The 24,732-nt window shown below is 40.3% G+C and overlaps 1 protein-coding gene across 1 annotated transcript in view; it reads right to left on the bottom strand.

Moving 5' to 3' along the window:
- RAD54L2 (RAD54 like 2) overlaps positions 1–21,514 on the bottom strand; it is a 70,352-nt gene extending 48,838 nt beyond the window's left edge. Inside the window, exon 1 of the mRNA XM_063121113.1 lies at positions 21,426–21,514. The gene's annotated coding sequence lies outside the window, so the exon portion shown is untranslated. The remainder of the gene's footprint in view (positions 1–21,425) is intronic.
- Between the last annotated feature and the right edge of the window lie 3,218 nt (positions 21,515–24,732).

Raw genomic sequence — 24,732 nt, 5'->3', positions numbered from 1 at the left:
TTACATTTGCGCACAATCGTTCGTTCGCGTCATCCCCTTTAAAAGTTTTTTAAAATGGCGGGCACGACGGCTCTCTTTGTGAAGTTGCCTCGCCTTACATGTAAACGAGGGCGACATCCCACGATACTTGCATCGCGGGGTCTCCCCTCGTCCATCGCGGATTTACTGGTAGGTCTAGCAAAGGCCTCCGATAGCCTTTTCTATGGGGCGGTATAGAAATATTTAATGCAATATAATATTTAATGCAATAAATATTAATAAATAAAGCATTACAGGTGAATGAGGAATGCAATGTCTCCATCCAAATTTTCTAGTTTACAGCCAGGAACAAAATATAACCAGCCCCCAAGAGCAATCTGCACACCTGTGTATCTCCATGATGGACTCATTTACAAATTGACACAAAATCAATCTCTCCAGAACTAAATCAAGCCAATTATTTTGTATTGTATTTGAATGTCCGCTAGTTCATTTCCCCCCCATTGAATGCAGTATAAAAGCCAAGCTCCGTACATGCCTTTGCCGCTTTTTCTTTACATATTTGCCTCTCTCTCTTTTTGTCTCACTATCTCAAAAATTCATTCTTACTGTCTGTAATGTACCTCTCTCCCACACCACATTATAGTGAGTCTACAATGGATGAATAAAGACAACCATTTACTAGTGGCAGCTTATTGTAGACACAATGGCAGCCATGGAGGGAACTAGTTGTCTGTAGCATCCACACACATTAATCTTGAACGTGGGTAGATGATACAGATGATCAGCTCCCCATCTGTTATATGCACACCACTTGGTAACATCAACTGGGATTGTTTAGCTTGGAAAAAAGGAGACTAAGAGGAGACATGATAGAGGTGTACAAAATTATGCAAGGTATGGAGAATGTGGACAGGGAGACATTTTTCTACCTCTCTCAAAATACTAGAACCCGGGGTCATCCCATTAAACTGATTGGTGGGTGATCCAGGACAAATAAAAGGAAGTACTTCTTCACACAGTGCATAGTTAAATTATGGAACTCACTACCACAAGATGTAGTGCTGGACACCAATCTGGATGGCTTCAAAGGGGGGTTGGATAAATTCCTGGAGGCAAAGGCTATCAATGGCTACTAGCCCTGATGGTTGTGTGCTATCTCCAGTATTCCAGGCAATAAGCCTGTGTGCACCAGTTGCTGGGGAACACGTGTGGGAGGACGCTGTTGAACCATGAATAAGTGTGTTGTGTGAATCATTCCTAACCATGGTAGCTACATATCCACAGTTTAATCACACTCATTAACCAATTGCTCGCAAAAGGGTTAGTGGCCTAATTATCTGAAGGGTGATCTAATTGACATAGGACACAGACCAGACTTGTTGGATCTAGCCATTATCTATATCTCTATATCCTAAAATAATAATAATAATAATAATTTTATTTATTTATTTGTTACCCACCTCTCCCTCTGGATCGAGGTAGGGAACAACACAAAACACAATATAATACATAAAATGAGTTAAAAGAGCATATAAAACAAATACAATATTAAAATAACAATTACAGCTTCTTAAAATTCTTATGTTTAAAACCCCTATCTAGTACTCCACTGTAGTCTCTTAGTTCAGCCAGTTTTCAACTTTCTACACCTGAGGAAAGGAAATTCTCTTTCCTCACTGAGCAGTTCTTCCAAAGAAGCCTTGCACATCTGTCACAGAACTCCGGTGCATTGCACAGGACTCTGGGGTGCATTCCAGGGTGATCTTCTAATGGACAGAGGACACAGACCGGACTTGTTGGATCTAGCCATTATCTAATGCAAATTGAGAATGAGCTCTAGAATGCAACCAACACTCACCCATGGCAGCACACTGCAGGAAGGGATATCAATAATGGCAGGGAAGCTGTCTTTTGGGTAGTTTGTCTACCATTATCAATCTTCTTTACCAATCTTCTCATCAAATAACTCCAGGTTAAATTACCACCACCCACATCTGAAACAGAATTAACTTGCTTTAAACCAGGAAGACATTATGCTAGTGCTAGCAATGGGGTGAAAATACGCCTGGGCCTGCAACACATCCTAACGGATGCACCCGGTGGATTTCCGTGCCATTGCTGGCTGCAGGACAAAGCAGGCGCAAGTTGGGGCGGATCAGTGAGTGCTTGACTAGGCTGACTTCATGAAGTGCTTGGCGAATTCCTGAGGTGGAGACACCCCGTAAGTTTTTCATTCCCTAGCTAGTGTATTCTGTTAACTACACAGTCGATGGCCAGATTAAGCGTACTCTTGTTTCCCTAACACCCCTCCCCAAATCTGCTGCAAACAAGACGTCACTACCACCTTGAGCACCACTGTTTTCTCCAATCTGTGTGCAAGCATTCTCCCCATCGAGAGCTGCAGTGTACAATTCAATAGTAGGAAGTATTCAAGGAGACAAGTGCATGGGCCTGCACATACAGAAAAATTAAATTTAAAGTAAATTACACAGTGATTGTTTCTTCTGAAGAGCCCATTTGAATTCATCATACACTATTAGCAACGTACTTTACAACCCTTGCTTGAATAATGGCTGTATATAGGAAATATTGTACAACTGTGGATCTTCTCCCACCACTTAGAAGAAAAAACTCAAGGGAGTTCAACAGTAGCAAAGGGACCTAGCCTCATTGGTCCTTCCTCAGTAACTCAAAGACTGTATTCTCTTCACTGGAAGAGAATACAGTGGAATCAAGAGTTTTGTGGGTAGCTTGGGAGCAAAATATCTCTGATGGTAAACTAGGCGAAATTTTTAACATTATAAACAAACAACTTATGTAGAACTACTATTTTGTGCCTTCTACCAAATTCAGTTGGTGGTCCTAGCTGGACAGGGATAAACTGCCTACAGTTGTCTATACTCTGGTAAACTCAAAGTTAGATTACTGCAATGCACTCTATGTGGGGCTACTTTTGAAAGTTCAAAAACTGCAACTTGTGCAAAATGCTGCAGCCAGATTGATAATAGGGACCAGAAGGTTCAAACATATAAGACCGACTTTGGCCCGCTTGCATTGGCTGCCTGTATGTTTCCGAGCCCAATTCAAGGTGCTGGTTTTAACCTATAAAGCCTTACGTGGCTTGAGACCACAATACCTGATGAAGTGCCTTTACTGGCTTGAACATACCCATACACTACACTCAACATCTAAGGTCCTCCTCTGGGTGCCTACTTTGAGGGAGGCTTGGAAGACGGGAAAAAGAGAGAGGGGCTTCTTGATGGTGGCTCTCCAATTATTGAATGATCTCCCCAACGAACCCCACCCCCATGCCAACACTGCTATCTTTTTAGCACCTGTCAAGACTTTTCTCTTTTCCCAGGCATTTAGCAGCATGTGATGAGTTTTCATCTATCTTGGATTTCTTTTTCTTGTTTGGTTGATTGCTCAAAGTTGTTTTTAGATGTATGTTGTCTCTGTGTATACCTGCTGTGTGTTTTTAAAATATGCATATTGTTTTTCATGTTTTAATCTTTGTAAAGTGTCCGTAGAGCTTTGGCTATGGGGCGGTATAGAAATGCAATAAATAAATAAATACAATTTTTTTATTACATTCCTTAACAATTTTAGGGCAGTATCCCATGTGACACGAGCACTAACATTAACACTCATGTAGCATTGGATAATGCCCTTAGTCTATAAACTTCAAAACATTTCCCCAATTATAACAGCTAATGACCACACTGGGAGCAAAGTGAGGAGCACAACATACAAGTGAACCAAGATCTGGGAGTCCATAAACATGTACTGATTGCTTGCCATTTCTCCAGTCCTTTGATGTCATAAAATAAACAGAATAAGTACAGAAAGAGAAAGAAAACGAGGGGAGGACAAGACAGAGAGAGCAAAGGAGCCTGTTACAAAACAACTCCTTTAAAATAAATACAGTTCTAAATTCTGATGTTTATGTTTCTCAAAAACAGTTTATTTTGTTGTTGTTTTAAATTAGCCAAAAATCTGCCTTCCAAGTGAATACAAGATTAGAATATGTGTCTATTTTTTAAACTCAAATAACTAGGTTGGTTTCAGACCTTCAATTGTGGAGATGACATCTCCTAAAAAATCCATTTAAAGGTCAGCAAAACTGAATCAAACAACCCACCCAAAGTTAAGCACCTTTTCAAAAAGTGCAAACACATACCCACTCCCCCAAAAGCCACCCTAACCCTGCACTGTTGGACAGTTTGAGTGAAAAACACTACTGAAAAACACATCAAGCTACCTAACCATGTAGCAAAGACAGAGTGATAACAAACTGTTCTTGATGTAATAAGCTTACTAATTTAATCCTAATAAATGTCACAATTGCTGAAAATAAGGAAATATTCAACAAATGAATTTAACACTATTGCATAGTTGAAAGGAATATATTTTGTTATTCTTAACACACACAAAAACATTATAAAAAATAGATCCCATCAATTTTAATGGCAGTCACATCTTATATCAGCTTATCCTGATGTACTGCTTACTGGACTAGTTCACAGCTTATTAAAATGCTCTCACAACTAACTCTGTAGCTACAGGGTTAAATAAAAGTTCTTTCTAAAAGGTTAAGTAACCCTTCAAAGACCCTGGTTGAAACAAAGAGGGTAAACTCCTTTGCAGGTTTTATCATGTCATAAAACTATGACAGTAGGAGTTCCTAGTAGCTGCCCTGTTTTAAGTTACATAAGCGTAACTTCTCTAGAGGGCTTCCAGCCAGCATGGCAAACTTCTGATATACAACATTAATACTTCACCACAGGCAGGTAAGAATTATAGGCATTAGCCTGCCCTCATTTCTCACACAACTCTGACCCAGTTCAGATCAATCCACTGAGAAGAATTATATAATATACCCAGCCAACACCCACCTCTCTGGTTTTCTGGATAGGTTATTCCAACTTACCCCTATCCCATACTAAAACACATTCAGCATTTCATCACTGGAGGTAGAGCTCTTCTCAAATAGATGAAAAGATTACCTTCAAATGATTAGTTATAATTTGTTTGGACTTCCCAACTCTCTTCATAAAATCATATTGGTATTACCCTAACACAGCAGGCAATGCACAACCTGGCATTTTTCATCACAAAGGGAGGAGTTTATACACATGCGCGCGCACACACACACACACACACACACACAGAATTAAGCAACACCTCCCAAAGTATCAGGATTGTGTGATAAAAAAAAAGTGACCTGGAATAACAGCTAGAAAAGATGAGGTTATGGGAGCAAACAGCAAGGTACAAAGTAAAGAAGAAGTTGACAAATTCTGCTTGCTTACACAGGAAAATGAGGGAAACTTTTTTTTCTCTTACTGTTGGAATGTATGCAATAAAATCTATTGTATAAATATCAGCTACGCTACCTGAAAAGCAGCTTATAAGTACGTTTGATCAATCACTGTATTGGCACAGTGTTATTAGTTGTGGCTGCAAGCAACTCTGACCATTGTAGGTGGCTGCTACTGCTCCCACAGGGAGATGAACACAGTCCACATTGGTAAACTATTCACATTGCGGGGCAATGGTCTCAGTTTATCATCTCAGTTCCTCTTACCCTAAAGCAACAGAGCTCAAAACCAGACAATCCACAAAATCCTAGAAAACAGTGTGTAGTACTGATTTACACAAAATTGTCTTTCCATGTTTTAACCTACTCAATTTCACAAAGTAAAATTTCCTTAGTAATTCCTCATTGCAAATTATCACAGACATCATCAGAGAAGCAACTCAACCTAATCAGAAGGCGTGCAGGGGGTAGAATTCAAAAGGGGCCATCAAAATTATAGTTCTGGGTGCCCCAGGTTTTCCCCAAGTGCTGCCCTGTACAACATGCACATACATACATACAAACACACACACATCTTCTATGCAAAGCATAAGTGAATCTACTAACATAAATGGATATAGCCATATCCACCACTACAACCCTGTGCACCTCACCTCTAAAATCCAATATGCACAGGAATTTAGCAAGCTGCCTTATTCCAAGTCAGCTCACTGGTCTATCTAGCTTAATATTGTCTATGCTGACCGACAGTGGTTCTCCAGGGTTTCAAACAGGAGTCTTTCCTCAGCTCTATCCTGCCAGGGATAGACTCTGGGACCTTTTGCATGCAAGGCATGTGATCTACCACTGATCTATGACCTTTCCTATCGTGCAATAGAACTGCACAATCTTAGGTAGCAGTGCTACCAAGATTAGGACCAATAAATATAGATATAGCCCCATTTATCCCATCAAAGGGATGAATACAGACTGAGGCCCAGTATTGAGCAAAAGGTGGGATACAAATAAATATAATATTTACTCAGAAGTAACTTACCACAGTGTCCATCAAAAGCACATTATGGAAACAGGCTTACAAACCTGGATACACCAGACTCTCCCTGTATTCATACACACATAAGTCCTTAACTTTCTACTTGCAGGGGTTCAAAATGCCACCATGATGTCATATAACAAAAGAGTAAGTGGACTGTGAAATACTATGTCCACAATCCCATGCTGCATTCTTAAACCTATTTACCAGGGAGTAAATTCCATTGAACTTACTAGTATTTACTTCTGCATAAACATGCTTCGGATTATGATGCGAATTTCTTCAGGCTTGGCGAAGTTCATTTTATACCATGGTCCCGCTTCCAAGCAGACAGACACTGAGCTGCATGATCGACGTGTAAGTCATGTTGTACTTCTATCCCACACCTATGTTAGCCTGTAATCTAATAAATTGAATTAGGCACACCTAAACCCATTGATTTCAATGGGTTTAGTCATGCCAAATTCTGCAGAGAATCAGACTGCACAGTCCCTTAAGATAATCAATCTACTTAGCTTGCAACCATTAGGATTTGGTATTCTCAGTGCTCTCTTTGGAAACAACTATGAGGAGAGCCAATGCCTTCATTAACGACCATTTGGAGGGTGCCAGGTTAGGGAAGTCTGTTTTAAAGGATTTGGAAGATAACACTGAAAGATAAGCAACCAATATGGGTATCTCTGAGAAAAGATTAAGAGGGGACATTGTGTGTGCCTAAATTCTACTAAAAAGAAACTAATAAAGGGAGAGTAAGGTTAGGCTAACACTGTATTTTTTTAAAAAAAAAATGCTTGCCTATCAAAACTTTTCAAAATATAAAGTGCTAGGAAATAAAATCTGACCTAGGAATCTATTTTCTAGGTTTCTAAGACAAGACTGACTAAGCATTTATCAGGGATGGTAATCCTTATGGTCTTTCAAGTGCACTGTGGCTTATCATTAGGAAAGAGAGCTGACATTGACAAAAGCAATTCAAGTAATAGTTTCTTCTTCAGTTTAAAATAATGAATCCAGTAAAAGTTTAAAGGAACAATAAGATCCAACTGCATCCAAGAAACTAACATCCCTACCTGTTCGGAGATCAGAAAGTGTTTTATTTTTTTTTAAAAAAAAATATTGTGTGGTTGGGGTGAGAAAAGATAGGTGAATCCTTTCACCAGCAACACTGCACTGGAATGGCAGGCAAGTGTTACATAATGGTCAGTTTCCATTGTGATTCTAGCCAAAATATATGCCTATGGTATAATGAGCTATAGATCCTACAACAGATATTGATGGTAACAGAACATGGTACTGATCAAATGTTACATGACACACTCAGTTCCCAATAACATATACCTGTGCAGTTCATAAAAAGCCAATACATACCATAGTCTAATACATATTTTAGCCCCTATACAATATTTGGATAGAAAACATTAAAGCCAGGGCCTCTCAACTAAATATTAGTGCATCCCTGGTATATTACCTTATCCTGGTAGGTAATTTCCTCAATTATCTCCCCAGACAAGGAGATGGTTGTTTCTGCTCTTTTTATATCTATGTGTCTCTTCCTCTGTCCTCTTTTGCTCATTTCTCTGAATAAGACATATTAATGAATAGAGAGAGATAGAACTGTTCACTTTCCATTCTCTTCTTTACCCTCCCACAAAAAAATGTGTGTATTAATGGAAATAATGTACAACATGCATTATACAAGAGAAAATTGCATGCAAAAAGTATGTTTTTAGGGAAAAAAGTGTGCACAAAACCATGTATCCTAGGAGAAATGCACACAACATGAATATTACTTTTGTGCTGACTTCTTAAAAAAAATCGCAAACTGATGTGGAGATGAGACAAAACAAACTTAAGGCTAGAAAAAAAAAGAAACTTAGCAAAACTGAAATTGACAGATTTGAACATCCCTGCACACTCCATTTCCACCTGTTTGAAACAAATGTAAACCTTCAGAGTATATTAAACCAAAATCATCAAAAGATGTGGAAGATTTAGTGTTAAAAAAACCCCACCTCAAATAAACACTATTTTCTCTTCTATACAAAGGTACAAAATATATAAAGTATTAAGGTTGTAACTCTTCATAGATTCAACATATTGGAACTTAATATAAACATTGTCCCTACAGTGTGTTGAAAGAGTGTGTTGAATTTTTCCTTCAGGGAACAAAGTTTAATCCAACTCCTGCAGAAAGGAACTGATTAAACCAATGCAGGAGAGCAAAACATAGGAGTTGAGTTCCTGAAAGACTTATAAATATACCATGCAGTACTTATAACAGTCTTGCAAATAAGTTCACAGAAGCTACTAGGCCAACTACCTACATATGCTGATTTTTCCTTTGCAGGCTAAAATTAAGAGAACTATTTTTTTGTAAAGCTTCCGTCCCTGCTTAGCTGGAGGCAGTTCTTGGTTGCTTCACACAAGGTGAGTGGCTATTTAAACCTCTGCCTTATAGACAGGAGCAAGTACGCTGAAAAGAGCAATTTTGTATAAATGCTACAGGAATGAAACAGTCTAGAAAAGCAATGGCTATGCAATGGCAATAAAACATATTGGACATACAAAGAATTGAGAATGTTTCTTATCATTCCTCTATGTCTGATTAGGATAGTAGTTATGTGGAAGAAACTAGTTCTTTTAGACAATATTTTGCTGTAGAGTAAAAAAACCAGGCACCGTCATGCAAACAGTGGAAGGTGCAAGTCTCCTAACCAGTCAGGAAAGGACATCTCCATACATATTGACCTGGTTTGCAACAATCCACGTTTTAATTATATCATTATATACAAACCTGGAACATATGTCTTAGCTATGGGTTGTTAACCATGAACAACCCACAAAAAGAACTCATGGTTTACTACTTGGGTTGAGAACTGTGGGTTGTTTAAACCATGGGTTGTCATTACATGCGAACCCAGAATTGTAGGTAGTACATGAGCTGTTTCACCAGGCTACAGAGGCAGTGGGCAAGAGTAATAAAAAACAACAATAACAGCCTCTTTATGTGCAAGTACTGCAGTTGGGATACAGGAATAGAGTAGGTGAAGGGCTCTCCCACACTAGAGGCATTCAAGAGGCAGCTGGAATAAAAAATGCAAGGACTGAGAAAACAAACTATGGTTTGTTTGATCATCTGCCAGGCAAATGGCAGGTTCACATGACACACCATGGATTAACCATGGTGAGCTGTGGCACTTGTGGCCACCATTATGAATATACAGCTCTCAATGGGGTTGCAGTGTGTTGTCTGAATTCAGTTACAGTGGAGGGTTAAACAATCCTCATTAAGCTACTACAAACTAAATATCATGCAAGGATTGTTTACCCTTTGAATATCCCATAATAGCCAAATTCAGAAGACATGCCACAACCCCATCAGGAGTTGCACATTCATAATGGCAGCTGCAGTGGGCCCAGCCTATTGTGTGAACTATGTTAATCTCTAGATAAACCAACAAATCATGGTTTAAATAAATCATCGGTTAGTGCTTTGTGTGAACCAGATGACTAATTTGCCAAGCAGAAATATTTGTCACTATTCCTCATCCTTTTCCTCCATCCCCATCACTCCTGCATCTCCAGTATAATGTAGCAGAATGCCAGGCAGTGTATTTAGGATATAAATGTGTGTCTACTCACAATGAAGGACACAACTCCGCTGGACAAACCTCAGAAGTACACATGATTCAATCATTCAGCAGCTTCTTCCCAGATCCCACCACCTCTCCCTTGAAGGAAAAAGCTCTCAGCACCTGATCCGAGATGTGAGTTTCCCCCCAATTGCATAGTAACAAAGGCTCCCTTTCTCACTGTGCAGTAAGAAAAAGCTGATCAGAGAAAAAAGAGCTTTTCCCTGCTGGGGGAGGGAGTTGGGCCCGGGGGAAAAGCTAGCAAACCAAGTAGGGAACCCCCATGGGTTATATCTTACCCGTGGGCTAGAGGTTACCCATTCCTGGTCTATAACTTTCTAAGAGTTATGGTGCAATTCTCTGCATGATTGGTAAGAAAGAACAACTTACAACTCCCATCTTTCCCCAGCCAGCATGACTGGAAAGGGAATGTTGGGAGTTGGCGGACTTTTTCCATCTAAACATGTATAGGATTGGGCCCTTAATTGCCTAATGATTCCCCCCTCTTTTTTTCTACACTTTGGGAACAGGTTAAGAAAAATTCAGTTACAAAAACAAAACATTAAAAAACAACTATTACATATCCCTTTTAATTAAGATGAGTCCTTCAAAGCCACAGGATAGTTTTACAGGCATACTTCTGCAAAAAAAACCCCACCTTATTAAATATGATTATCTATGCAGAAATAAGAACTGATGGCTTAAAAGATCCATAAAAAAATAGTGGTTACTTGAATACATCAATGGCCACAGACTAAAAAAGTTGGACTTAATCAAACCTGTTTTAATGAAAGGATGCTTGCTCATTGTTATAAACTTCTCATTATTCAGACAGTGAACTATTTTAAGTTACTTCCCAAATAATGAGCTTTCATGGAATTGTTGTTTCAATGAAATATATTCAACACATCTTTACAGAGATATTGTTATATTTATTTTATTAGATACTTAATTGATCAGAAAAGTCAAATGATTAATATAAGCAACTGGAAACATTTGAGAGAACAAGTAACTTTCCTGACTAGCACAATTAGTAATAAATGTATCGGGAGACTCCACCACAATGAGAGTAGACACATTTATTTATTACGTATCTAATCTACCCGATAACTAAGGTTCACATGACACAAACAGACTGAACTCTAATTTATGCATACATACAAATCTGGTAAGAAAACCATCTTCACCCAGAGAGCTGACCATCTACAAATTATTCAGTCCTTTTCAACAGAATAATTCAGACTATCATATCTCAGCTTAATAAACTGAAATTTGAATGAGCCTGCACACTCAACCAGCAAACAAACATACAAACAAGGAACTCTTCAATTTCTCTCGTTTTGTCTGAACTGGGAAACTATGGCTAACTTCTCTGGAAAAACCCAGGATATTAGGCAAACTTCAAACCATGGCAACTGTGGTTTAATTAAACCAGGATGTAGGTGCCGAGAAGATAATAGAGGGAATGCACAGGCTGTGCAGCCCAGTTGTTCATACATGACTGATAAACTACAGTTTGGCAAGATGGGTATTGAGCATCCAAACTGGTCCTTTGATTTCTGGGAAGAGAGTTTTAATACTCACACTTTTAAGATGTACCCCTAGTGAAAGCTTAAGCAAAGATAACACAGAAGGGAAGGCTGAAGTTCAAAATCAGGTACAATTCAATGTTTAAGGAGATTTAATCAAGTCACATGGTGAAACAGAGTGTGTTACTAAAGTGTAGTAGTCATGAAAGTACTCTCATGATAGATAAATCATTTGGGTAAAACATTAAAATAAAGTAAAAAAAAATCAAGTTGCTACTACTTTCCCCCCTAAGGATATGCATTTCTACATCAGCAAAGGAACGAAAGTCACTATTTAGAACTACAAATCAAACATATCTACTATGTGATGTAGAACTTCCAAACAGATTGACAAAAGCTCCAGAGAAAAACTTTTGCAGTTTTTCAAATAATCCTGACTCATAGCCATCTGTCCTGTTTTGTGTTCTCTCTAAATAGTGTAGCACACATACTTAGGCTTTGCCCTACCCCTTCTGTAATAACTACTGCCTTCCTGTCAACAAATTTGACAACAATGCTCTTTTATAGTAGCCCACGAAGCACAGAACATTTTGAATGGGCACATTCAGCAACAGGATTTTAAATTTTATTCTCATAAAATATACCAGCAGTTTCATAAACCTACAAGAGATGCATCTGGCACTCCTCCTTTCTTTTGGAAACAAAATTAACGTTTTACATGAGTAACAAGAACCAACCATCTATATTTTTTAAGAAGAGACCTAGTGGTAAGGTTTAGATCATTCTCTATTACATACTGCTGAATCCAGACAAGTTGTGATTAATCAAATGGTGCTAAAAGAAAGATAAAATCCTTTCATCACAATAGAATTTTACTCCCCAAGTCATTCACCAAATCATTCTGTTCCTATTATGCACAAATCTCTTGCTGCATCCTTTAAAACTCTCCACTGTGCTATCGCATCTTATAATTATTATTTTTTATTTCCTGGAATAACTATGATTTTTGCCACCCTGAGCTGTCCAAAAGCCTCTTGCTCTTTTTTAAAAAAAACACCAAACTATTCTTCCTTGCTGTCCTCTAGGTCTGGAACTCCCAACACAGAACAGAAGAGCAATGCACTACACATATTTCCTTTTTTAAAAGCTCACTTTCTTGTAAAGCCTGTGGCTTAACCCCTAAGTCGTCAACTCTGATTGAAACATCGCCGAGGTACATGTAAGTGCATTTACCCAGTGGTGTAGTGGGGTTGGGGCTTACAGGGATGCAAAACTGGCACTTTTTTGAAGTTATCTGCCACCCATATTTTATATATGAATTTTGGAATCCAATATTTCTCATCATCCAATATTTCTCATCATATTGCTTTCATTTTAAGATGGCTAACTTTTCATTCCCTGCCCTTCTTGCTGGCATCATCTGATAAGTAAAATTCAGTCATTTCACTGGACTATACTGCATGCAATTTACTAACATTTTAAAACAAAATCATCAATTTTAATGGGTTGGGTACAGCATCGACTTCCCTCCCTCCCATTTACTCCTCCCTGACTGGAGTTCCACTCACAACACTCCAATTAGTAGGAATGGGAGGAGGTAATCTTTGCCAATTACTTTTCCCTCTGCAGCCTCAGTACCACCTCCTACACTATCCCTCTGGAGCAAATTGTCGGAAAGCATAAGGGATTTCAGGGGAGAAGGGAATCAGTGCCTCTTCACCCATCCTGCCAGCAGAAATCCTCTGCTGAATCAAAACCCTCAAATATCTCAGGTCAAATACTTGTGGAGAGGATATCATACTTTGGACATATAATGAGAATAAACGACTCATTAGAAAAGGCAATAATGCTGGGGAAAACAGAAGGTAGAAGAAAAAGAAGAAGACCAAACAAGAGATAAATTGACTCCATGAAGGAAGATATGGACCTGAAGTTACAAGATCTGAATAGTGTGGTTAACAACAGATGAGAATGGAGGTCGCTGATTCATAGGGTCGCCATAAGTCAAAGCAAATTTGAAGGCACAGAACTTTTTAGCTTTGTTTACTAATACTGGTATAGTTAACATGGTAAATTAGATCCCTCTAAGGCAGAAGTGAGCAACTTATAGTCCTTTTTTTGGTCTACAGCTCCCATCAGATCTAACCAGCACAGGCAACGGTGAGGGCTGATGGGAACTGTAGGCCAAAACTTCTGGAAGGCCATAAGCTGCCCGCTGTCATTTTCTGATACAAACTGGTATTTTTCCTATGCAAATGACCCCAAAAGGCTTTTAATAAAGTCCTTCACCAAAGACTCCTGAACAAATTTAGCAGTCATGGAATAAGAGGTGAGGTCCTCTTATGGATCAGTAACTGGTTAAAGAACAGAAAGCAGAGAGTAGGAATAAATGGTAAATTCTCCCAATGGAGGGAAGTAAATAGTGGGGTTCCACAGGGATCCGTATTGGGACCAATGCTTTTCAACTCGTTCATAAATTATCTGGAATTAGGAGTGAGCAGTGAAGTGGCCAAGTTTGCCAATGACACCAAATTATTTAAGGTTGTTAAAACACAAAGGGATTGTGAAGAGCTCCAAAGGCATCTCTCCAAGCTGGGAGAGTGGGCATCCAAATGGCAGATGCGGTTCAATGTAAGCAAGTGTAAGGTGATGCACATTGGGGGGGAAAACTCAAGTTCAAATATAAACAGATGGGATCTGAGCTGGCAGTGATCAAACGAGAAAGAGATCTTGGGGTTGTGGTGGACAACTCAATGAAAATGTCCACCCAGTGTATGGCAGCTGTACAGAAGGCAAACTCCATGTTAGGCATTATAAGAAAAGGAATTGAGAATAAAACGGCCAGTATCATACTGCCTTTATACAAAACTATGGTGCAACCACACTTAGAATACTGTGTACAGTTCTGGTCACCACACCTAAAAAGGATATTATAGAGCTGGAAAAAGTGCAGAAAAGGGCAATTAAAATGATGAAGGGGCTGGAGCATCTCCCCTATGAGGGAAGGTTACAACTGCTGAGATTGTTTAGCTGGAAAAGGGAGGCTAAGGGGAGACATGATAGAGGTGTACAAATTTTTTATTTATTTATTTATTTATTACACTTATATACGGCTCCCATAGCCAGGGCTCTCTGGGCGGTTTACAGAAATTCTAAAATTGAGGTAAAAACAAGTATACAGAATTTAAAACTCTAAAACACAGTACACACATAAAGCATTAAAAACCGATTAAAAACTAAACATGTGGGTAATTAGATCTGCTATCATGAGATCTGCTGGGATGTGCCGCCATATGCCTGGGCAAAGAGGAAAGTCTTAACCTGGCACCGGAAAGATAGCAGCGTTGGTGCCAGGCGAGCCTCATCAGGGAGATCATTCCACAGTCTGGGGGCCACCACTGAAAAGGCCCTATCCCTCGTTGCCACACTCCGAGCCTCTCTCGGAGTAGGCACCCGGAGGAGAACCTTAGATGTTGAACGTAGTGACCGGGTATATTCACGTCGGGAGAGGCGTTCCATCAGGTATTGTGGTCCCAAGCCATATAAGGCTTTATAGGTCAAAACCAGCACCTTGAATTGGGCTCGGAAACATACAGGCAGCCAGTGCAAGCGGACCAGAGCAGGTGTTATATGGTCAAACCTTCTGGTTCCCGAAATCAATCTGGCCGCTGCATTTTGCCTGAGCTGCAGCTTCCGAACCGTCTTCAAAGGCAGCCCTACGTAGAGCGCATTGCAGTAATCTAACTTGGAGGTTACCAGAGCATGGCCAACTGAAGCCAGGTTATCCCTGTCTAGATAGGGGCGTAGCTGGGCCACCAACCGGAGTTTGTAGAAGGCACTCCATGCCACTGAGGTCACCTGAGCCTCAAGTGACAATGATGGGTCTAAAAGAACCCCCAAGCTATGAACCTGCTCCTTCAGGGTGAGTGCAATCCCATCCAGAACCGGTAGAACACCCCCCATCCTGTCAGCGGAATCACCTACTAACAGCATCTCAGTCTTGTCTGGATTGAGTCTCAGTTTATTAGCCCTCATCCAGTCCATTGTCACAGCCAGGCACCGATTAGGCATGGTGTGGAGAATGTGGATAGGGAAACATTTTTCCTCTGCCTTCAGGGTCATCCCATGAAGCTGATTGGTGGGAGATTCAGGACAAATAAAAGGAAGCACTTCTTCACACAGCACATAGTTAAATTATGGAATTCACTACCACAAGATGTAGTGATGGCCACCAATTTGGATGGCTTTAAAAGGAGGTTGGATAAATTCCTGGAGAAGGCTATCAATAGCTACTATTTTCCAAATCAAAATTTTCGAAATCAAAATTTTCAAGAAAAATCACATCACTGTTGATATGAAAAAGTAACTAAAATAATAACTAAAATCAGTTCGTTCCCCTAACGAAAAGTTTAACTTACTGAAAGTGTACAGAAACTTTTAAATTTTATTTTGTTAAATTTAACAGCTGGAGACTTTTTGAGCAAAAACTAAATGTTACTTTTAACTGAGGGTGTCTCTAAATCCCTTCATGATTGGTTTACAGGCTGTATATTACTGGCATATCATTGTACTTTGGCTTGCACCTCTGTTTCTGAAGGTGTACAGAGACTTTTTGTGTGTTCATATTTCATTTTGATCAAATTTGCAATTAATCATACTTTTTGATATTAAAAATATGTTTTATAGTACACTGTTATAGAAGATAGCCTAATTCTGAAAAAGAAAAAGAAAAAGAAAAAGAAAAAGAAAAAGAAAGAAAGAAAGAAAGAAAGAAAGAAGCTGTATGGACATAAATGCCTGGCTTAGAATTATAGTGAAAACCGTTGCCATTTGTGGAATCTGAGTGTCAAGAGCTTTCTAATGAAGTATGTTTCACAAGAAACCATCAATGCAAAGGAAGTCAAAGGGATGACCATCTAACTTCTGACTTTGAATTATATGTATAAGATAATCAGATCAACAGTGTGCACTACCTTGTCAATGAGAAACTTAGTTCAATGGCTGAGCCTAAATAGGTTTACTCAGAAACAAGTCCCACAGAGCTCAATAAGACTAACTTGCATGTAGACATGTTTCAGGTTGAAGTCTTTAAGCCCTTCCTGTTACAGTGCTGGAGCAGAGGGGGACCTGAAAAGCTGTACTTGTCAAGAGAACCAGTGTAGCGGTGCAGTTAACAGCGTTGGACTAGGACTGGGGAGACCCCGGTTCAAGTCCCTTCTTCGCCATGAAGCTGTCACTGACTCTCAGTCTAACCTACCTCACAGGGTTTGTTGTGGGGATCAAATGGAGGGGAGGAAGATCATGCACACTGCCTTGGGCTCCTTGGAAGAAAAGGCAGCATATAAGTGTAACAAATAAATAAAAACTCTCTTCTGTGCCAAAGACATTGAATGCTCAACATGCAGCTGGCCATACTAGATGTCCAATCATTTCCTGCACTGTCAACATTCTGGGAGTAGTATTTTAAGAATTACTATTTTTAAAACTTAAATTAAGGTGGTATTTGGCAAGGAGATAATGGAGAAACACGCTTGTCAGGTAACAACAGCATTAGTCTACTCAAGACAAATGGATCAGCAATGAATCCCACTGCTAAAGATGAATGCTTCTCCTAAGGGCCTGATAACTCAGAGGGGTAAAGGGAACTGAAGAATGGGCAGTGCTTCCTTTGGACTGGATTGACCAGGGCTTTAAATGCCAGGGTCCATACCAGCTCTTCACACTAAGTCAGAGGGTGTAATTTCCAAGCAGGCGTAAGCCTTACCTGACAGCAGTGCATAAATCCAAAATGCAATTACAAAGCAACTAAACACAAACGACAGACATCATTTCATCAGATTGCTTTATTTCTATTAAACTTTTGGGAGATGTGACACTTGTTCCCAAATGATGCACTTTCAATTAGAAATGCAATGTTCACCTGCCTATACAAAGTTAATTGGTTGGTTACAGTAATAAAGACAGCAGTCATTCCTGTAATTCAAGTTTGGCAGTTGCCAACATTTTTACCACTCCTGCTCCTGAGTCTTTACCACTATCCTAAAAATATGGAACTAACTTGGTGTCACCCTATAATAGAGATTCATTTGGCCCTTTACCAGTTAAATTCTTGCCTGTTGGATTGCAGTTAACGGTTTTCAAGTCTGAAGATAGTGTCTTTCAAGTAAGACCGGAGTCCAACTGAAAAGCCACCCTGTCTTCCTCACTTTGAAAAAAATGCATAAAGGGGACCAGGGTCATGCAAACTAGCCCTTCCCACCAGCAGAACCATGTCGTCATCCCCCCAATGAATATTCAGTGGATGTTCATGAGAATGAATTCTCCATGGCAGGCGAAGTGGTACACAGTTCTGGCAGTGGGTAGGGGAGCTTGCATGGCCCTAAGCACTCTTCCATGTGGTCGCTGACCCAGTTTACATGTCATGTCACCAATTCCTAGTTTGCTTAACTGAGGAATTACAGGGACAAACACAACATGAGACACAGACTCGTTTCTGCTTTTAATCAACACCCAGGAAACCAACAACTCCCTTGGTTTGCTGTTGGATTAACTTTGGATTGTTTATGGATTAAACAACCTAGAGTTTCTGGGTTCACACATTATAAAACAGCCCAAGAATGGGGCGTTTCCGAGGTTGTTAAAGTGAAAACTATGTGCGTGTGGCTCGTGCACTCCGCTTGTACCTGCAGTTTCTGGGTTAAATAAACCAGGAATTGCTGCCATAACATTCGAACCAGCCAACTGAATGAGTGGAGGGTTTTTTGTGAACTCCGCTAATAAGAGACTAGAGACACTCATCAACTTAGCCTAACCTTTGTTGCATAGCACCTTAACTGTGAGTTGCAATTTCTTTACTCCTAGCCCTTGTCAATGTGTCAGTCCATGAGTTAGACATGCAGAGCCTCTACATCACAGCAAACATGAAGAAGCCACTTTATCACCCAAAAAAGAACTTGGTTCACCACAGTCACCCACATGGAGAAAATCAATCTAGATAAAATAAGGAAACCTGAGGTACAAGGGGAGATGATCACATCTAGCAAATTATTTTAAATTCTTAACTTTTAGTGCCCAATAACATTGGAGAGCTAGATGGAAATGTTAAATTCCTAAGCAACACCACCAAATTTTAGAAGGCCACGCAAATGGGATTCTTTCCGTTCAGAGACATAGGACTGAGTTGGCTTAAAACTTCCTACCTATTAACTCTGCAGAGAAATATTATGTGATTAAGAAATAAGAGTATCTTTGGCTCAGCCCCCTGGCTCCATGATCTACCTAACTTAGCCTGTAACTATGCATGTCTGACTGAAACAACCACATACTCCTTCCCTCTTTACCTTTGCCTCCACACACCTTCCCTTCCTCTGCTGTTTTCCCTATGTCAAATCTTAGATTGTAAACTCCTTCAGGAATAGACCCGTCCTTGTCTACCTTGTAAAGCACCATGTACACTGATGCCACTATATACATACATATCTATCCTCTTACCTGTAACCTGAAGTTCTTATTAAGCAAAAGAATTTGTAAAAGTATGGTTGTCCATATGCCTTATGCAAGATGTAGATACACAGAAAATATAAACAGCCTTACAATAAGTTCATATGAGACAGAATTGGCAAATTCACTCCCCTTAAGTTCTCTTTCATAAATCTCTCCCTCTCCTCTCACACACACATGCACACACACACAAGCAGCAGGCGGTTCATTTGTTATTAGCCTTTGTTTTAATTAACTAGTGACTGAATTAAAAGACAAATCAATTGTTCCTGTAGCTCAAGTGGTAGAGCTCTAGGGAAAAATGAGATCTTAACCTCATTTCTATAAGAAGTGATACATACACTGAGCTTATATTTGGGTGTCTTCTTTGGTGTCTAACTGGTGTTTGTGAAAAGTTTCTCCACTTTCTGGACTTTTTAAAAAAATCACTCAGTATCCTTTGGCATTTTTTCTCACCTTTAACTATCTCAGTGACATTAAAGATGGAGATTCTTTTTTTTCCTTTCCAAAGGTATACTTCTCTGCCTCTGTCAAAGACAATCATCACATCCACATAATGCATTTAGGGTCCACTTAAACTTACTCGTTTGTTTTTTCCAGCCACACTCAGGCTACTGCAGTGCCAGGTCCTGATATTTCATCATTTCTAAGATACAGCTTTGAATCTACTGCTAGAAATCTCAACCCTAGTCAAACAATGGAAGTTTTCTCATCTTTTCCCAATTCAATGTAGGCTAGTTATACTAAACACATCTTACTATCACATCACTATGATTGGGTAATTCCTCTCGGGTCCTGTCCTTCTCTAATAATAATAATAATAATTAAAATATATATATATTCTTGCCCACCTCTCCATTTTGATCGAGCCGGGGAACAACAATAAACGATAAAATACATAATACTCAATTAAAACATAACATACATTGTTAAAAACATCCTAAAAAACATCCTAAAAACATTTTTAAAACATCTTAAAATTCCACTGGATAGGCCTGCCGGAAGAGATCAGTCTTTACAGCTTTCTTGAATGCTAGTAGACTGTTAAGTTGACCGGCAGGCCATTCACATCTCTACATCTAGTTCAACCTCCTATTTCTTTACTCTGTCCAACCTTCTCACAGCATCTTCTGATATGCTGCTTCTGCAGAGAGGGAAGAAGTTTCTCATGATTCTTGTTCCTCTGTATCTCTGCCTTGTCCAAAAAGAGCTTTCACATCTTCATCTCACAGAAAAAGTTGTAAAAAGCTTTTCCTGCACCAAGAGCTAGTGTATCAACTGTGTAGGAGATTCAAGAAATTCTATTTCAAATAAGACAGAAATATGGAAGAACAAGAAGCACGTCGATTGTTTCCTTTTCTCGCAATCTTTGTCTATTTTTTTTCTAGAAGCTTCCTTTGCTTCTTTTTCACACTCCTGTCATATTGTTCATTATGCTTGGGAAATCCTCCCCTTTCCTGTTCATCAAACCAATTTCTTCTCTTAAGTCACCAGGACTTCACTGTTTCTGTGACATTTTCTATTAACCTTTCCTGATATATCCTCACTACTTTTTCAAATGATGCCCCTTCCCTACACCTCTGTGTAAGTTGCAACCCTAGAACCAGAAAACATGCAACTGCAATCTTTTGTACAGCACCTATCTGTACATGTTTCTAATAGCAGCAGTTATCTTTTGTTCAGTTAATGAACAGCTGGTAAAAGCTGATAAAAATGGGAAATGGATGACAAGATTCAAAGTTATATTGTTATAGCCAAGTCCTTCCCCAAAAGCATCCCCAGGCTATTTTTTGCACCAGTACTCGTATATCTTCATTCATACCGTAGCACTTTTTAAAAAAGAATTCCAAACACCTTTCTAAGAGTTCACTATATATTTGAACTAACCTCACGCATAATAAATACATCGCACTCCTAGCTTTAATAACTTCATCCCTTGGGATAACCAGACCCAACCAAACCTCCTTTGCCCCCGTACAGTATCTAAGGCCACTTCCCTCAACTCCGGACCCCCTAAAGTCTCCATACATCGCTGCCTGCATCAGACTGAAGCGAGGGAAACCCACTTCATTGTTCAGGGAAAACATTCTTCCCGTGTACGAACTCCTGCGCTTTTGTCCAGATGCCCCCCTTCGGTGCTAATCTCAGCCACCAGATCCCCTCCCCGCACGCGTCCCCATGCCGGCCTCCCCGCCCCCCGGGTGCCTACCCCAAAGCCAGGCTCAGCCAGCGCAGTAGCCATACATCCCCAGGACGGCGCCCGGCCTTCCTTTCCCTCGAGCCTGGCTCTGCCACGGGGGGGAGGGGCTCGGATGTCTCTGCCTCCCACCCCTGGGCCCATCCGCTCCCCCGGCGCCTCCATTGGAGCGCGGTCCCTCCTTCCTTCCACACATTCCTCGCTGCGACTCCAGCCGGAGGCCGACTCTCACCTCCTGGTAGGGCTGCGGGCCAGGCCGCGGAGGGAGCGGGGGCTTAGGCGCTCCGCGCGCTCTTGGTGGCGCGCCGGCCCCCGTTTACCCGCGTCGTTGTCACCGCCTCCGCCTCCTTCTCCTCGCTCTTCTCTCCCTCCACTGGGGTCCGCAACAGTAAAGCGTCCCCCCAGCCGGAGCCACCCGGAGGATCCCCCGGGCAGCAACAGGCGCTCCCGCAGCAAAGGTTCCGAGAGGTGCAGAAAGGTTCCCACATCCCGGGAGGGTAGGGACTGCAGACGGAATGGACTCTAAAGGAGAAAACGAGGCGCGCACGACGGTGAGGCAGAGGAATACTCCCGTTGCTATTTCTCCAAGGACAACGAGAGCATTTCCCTGCTAGAACAGCGGTTACAGAACAGCACCAGGCCTGGAACGAAGCGCAAGATGTGCCGCCTCGGCTCCTTCCTTCTTGTCTTGTTCTGGCCAAGGAAAGACGCCTCGTCTCCGTTTCCTCAGTTACCGCCAGCCTCGCTGACTTCAAGGCAACTATTTTACGTGGAAAGGGGCAAGCAGCCGTGTTGGTCCATTGGAAAAGAATCCAAACAAAAGTGGCAGTGGGGTATAAATACATAAACAAACAAATATAAATAAGGCCAACTCACCATGTCACAACGTGGTAAGTTCTGAAGTGCCCTAGAATTCTTCTTATTTATAAATAATACTTCTATGGTGCTTAATATAATAAAATCTCTTAAGCAGTTTACATGTGCATATTCTTCTACTTGAGGGAGTGTGTCTCTCTCTATACGCCTGCCCGAGAGTTGAGATCTGTTGGAAGAGTCCTCCAGTGTGTTCCGCCAATGTGAGACACACATTATGGTGGGACATTAGAGAGGTCTTTCACTGTTGTGGCACCCTGGTTGTGGAATAATAATGTATTTATGTATTTATTTATTACCTGCCTCTCCTTCTGGATCGAGGCAGGGAACAACATTAAATAAAATATAATCCATAAAATTAGTTAAAAGAGCATATAAAACCAATACAATATTAAAATAACAATCACAAAACTTTAAAATTCTTAGGTTCAAAATTCATCTGGGTAGGCTCTCCCCTTGGAAGCCTGACTGGTGCCAAAGCTGGCTTTGTTTTAGCACAAAGTTAAAACATGGCTTTGAGAGCTAAAGTTGCACATAACCTTAATCGTTTTTATTGCTTTTAAATTTTCTACTGTTTTTAGCTTAATGGTTTAATACATTTTTACCTGTGTGCATTATGCATTGTTTTCTACTGTTTGATTTTATCTGTATGCTGCCCTAAGATCCCAACGATACACAGAGAAGAATACAAATATTTTAATAAATTAGTAAATAAATAGATGCCAAGCAAAAGAAGAAGGAAAAAAAGGTGGGAACGGAGAGAAGAATCTACACATGACAAAATTCCAAAGGTTTACAGCAGAGCTGGGCAAACTGCCACTTGAGGGCTACAAAAAGCCCATAGTCTAATTTCATGCAGGGGTAGAAGGGAGTGGGGGAAGTATCTAAAATAATATCTCCTCCCATAAGTATCTGACTTTTATTCTTGGAGGCCCTTCTCCAAGTGCCCCCCCCCAGCCATTATGTTAGGCAGGTAGTTACAAGGGAGAGGGGATTCTCAGTTGTGGTGCTCCATTATGGAATGCTTGCCTGATGGAGCCTTGCCTGGCACCCACACTATTATCTTTTCAGTGCCAGACAAAGATATTACTCCCAAGCAATTCAGATTTTTATTGTGATTTTATTTTTTTATTGTATTTATTGCTTTTAACCTATTTATAACTTGTCAAATTGTGTGAGCTGCCCCAAGAATTTTGGTTGTATAGTGGCAGATAATTATTGTAACTAAAATAAATAATAAAATTAAAAGGCGGCTCTGGCCCCAAATGTCTGGCCCCCATCCCCACTAATAACTTAAGAAGAGCCCTGCTGGGTCAGATCAAGGGTCCAGCTAGTCCCACACTCTGGTTACACAGTGGCCTACCAGCTGTTGACCAGGGATCCACAAGCAGGACACTGTTCAACAGCACCCTCCCACACATGTTCCCCAGTAATTGGGGTATATAGGCTTATTGCCTCTGATACTGGAGGTAGCACATAGCCATCACGACTAGTAGCCATTGATATCTCCTCCTCCAGGAATTCATCCAGCCTCTCTTTAAAGCCACCCAAATTGGCGGCCATCACAACATCTTGTGGTAGTGAATTCCATCGTTTAACTATGCGCTGTGTGAAGAAGTACTTCCTTTTATCTGTCCTGAATCTCCCACCAATCAGCTTCATGGGATGACCCAACATTCTAGTATTATGGGAGAGGGAGAAAAATGTCTCCTTATCTACATTCTCCACACCATGCATAATTTTGTACACCTCTATCAGATCTCCCCTTATCCTCCTTTTTTCCAAGCTGAACAATCCCAGCTGTTGTAACCTTCCCTCATAGGGATGAAGAACATTTTGCAGATGTCTATAAGTGGGAAGAACTATACCAAAGCAATCCCAAAAGCAGCTGCACAATATAAACAAGTTGAGAGATAGGCTTTTATTACTACTGCCAGCTAATTGGAAGTAATAATGATGCTTAGCATTTATTTAGCACTTACTTGATTCTTCAGAGTGTTTCACATCACTAATCTTTGCAATGCTTAAAACAGTAAAGTGTTACCATATCTGGGAAGGGGGGTCACATAGCCATCAGGACTAGTAGCCACTGATAGCCTACCCTGTGCCTGCTTACCCTACCCTGTACCTGTTTGCATTCTCTTCCCCTCCTTATTGTTTTACTAGGATTTTATTAGATTGTAAGCCTATGCGGCAGAGTCTTGCTACTTACTGTTTTACTCTGTACAGCACCATGTACATTGATGGTGCTATATAAATAAATAATAATAATAATAATTATCCAACCCCCTTTTAAAGCCATCCAAATTGGTCACCATCACTACATCTTGTGGTAGTGAATTATGTCTCAGGTCTGTTCCCCACCCATGATTTACAGTTCGTAACTATCTTGAAATGGAATGAAAGAAGTGTTGTGTATTTGTAACTAGGTTAGCTTTCTGTAAATACAAAACAGATTTCATTGTTTACTTGGATTTCCAAAAGGCTTTTGATAAAGTCCCTCACCAAAGACTCCTGAATAAACTTAGTAGTCGTGGAATAAGAGGACAGGCTAAAATGTTTCCATTTAGCTAGAAAGCTAAAATTTGGCTCATGTGAAATTTGGCAAACCTAACCCATTCTAGTAATGTCCTTCTTTAGGGCTATATCTCTGTGCTCTCCTCCCT

Source organism: Elgaria multicarinata, chromosome 3, assembly GCF_023053635.1.
Source record: "Elgaria multicarinata webbii isolate HBS135686 ecotype San Diego chromosome 3, rElgMul1.1.pri, whole genome shotgun sequence".
Lineage (NCBI taxonomy): Eukaryota > Metazoa > Chordata > Lepidosauria > Squamata > Anguidae > Elgaria > Elgaria multicarinata.
This window is presented reverse-complemented; position numbering and strand designations above follow the sequence as displayed.